Source organism: Vigna radiata, chromosome 6 (genome assembly GCF_000741045.1).
Source record: "Vigna radiata var. radiata cultivar VC1973A chromosome 6, Vradiata_ver6, whole genome shotgun sequence".
NCBI classification, from domain to species: Eukaryota; Viridiplantae; Streptophyta; class Magnoliopsida; order Fabales; family Fabaceae; genus Vigna; species Vigna radiata.
In genome coordinates, this window is record NC_028356.1 from 14,327,759 (window position 1) to 14,329,046 (window position 1,288).

The window sequence follows — 1,288 nt, forward strand, 5'->3', positions numbered from 1 at the left end:
ATATATATATATATATATATATATATATATATATATATATATATATATATATATATATATATATATATATATATATATATATTAGTCATAGACCTATAATATTCATACACAATCAATCACAACATAACTTTCATTGAACACAATAATAAGCATTTTACATTTAAAAAATATATATATTACATATAAACATCATTATCAAATAATTTTACAAAATGTATAATATTCATTAATAAATTGTATGTATGCCAACAATATAAACCCTATAAGATATCTTCAACGTTTGTGTGACCCCTTCTTCGTCCTTGATCATTCATAAATCTTTTCCAACCTACAATGACAAAGAAAAATTTAATCAAATTTAATCCAGCATGAAAATTTGAACTAAGAAAAATAGAAATTGTAAACTTGATGAGAATTAATTACAATAACTATGTTAGTTATCTAAATATTTTCACTCTCTAAATAAATAAATGTATTATCTTTTGAGTCTGTTATGAGTTTATATCCTAAATTTTAGAAAATAACTAAAATGTCTAAAACCAATCCAATATCATTATGAATAATGATTATAAACGTGATCTCAAATTCCATTGACAAATAATGATTATAAACTAAAATCATTGTATTTATAGTTCAACTTACCTTGATATATTGTGGCCTTGTAACATATCAGCTTGCAGAAGACCACTCTGTCACCATTTGTTGGTTGACATGCCTATAGTAAAGTTAAAAATAAAAATTAATACTTACCCACTTTATCTCACTTTTATTAGTCCACCAGCTTGCTTGGACTGGACTAAAAACACTAATATAATATATCAAACTTTGAAAAGTTGACAATCAGCTATTAATTGCGACATACATTACTTAAAGGAAATTATGGTTAAAAGTTTGAAAAAAAAAATCATGGCGAATTTTTTTGTGCTAAATCTATTACAAGCCTACCTTTAAGGATACTTTTTGTAATATCAACACTAGTCTCACTTTTAACAAAACTAATTTTGTAAAGTAGATAATTTTGAATTAAATTTACCTAAACTCATAATATTTTTTCACGAGCTTGATATTAAAAAATAGAATTTGATGACTATAAATTAGTAGTGTAAAAATTTATACCGAAAATCAGTAAAAAAATATAATTTTTAAATGGTGATTGTAAAACTCAATAAAATCATGATACATATTTTTTATTAGATGATCATAAAAAGTGTTTTGCACTCTAAGTGCATATATATATATATATATATATATATATATATATATATATATATATATATATATATATATA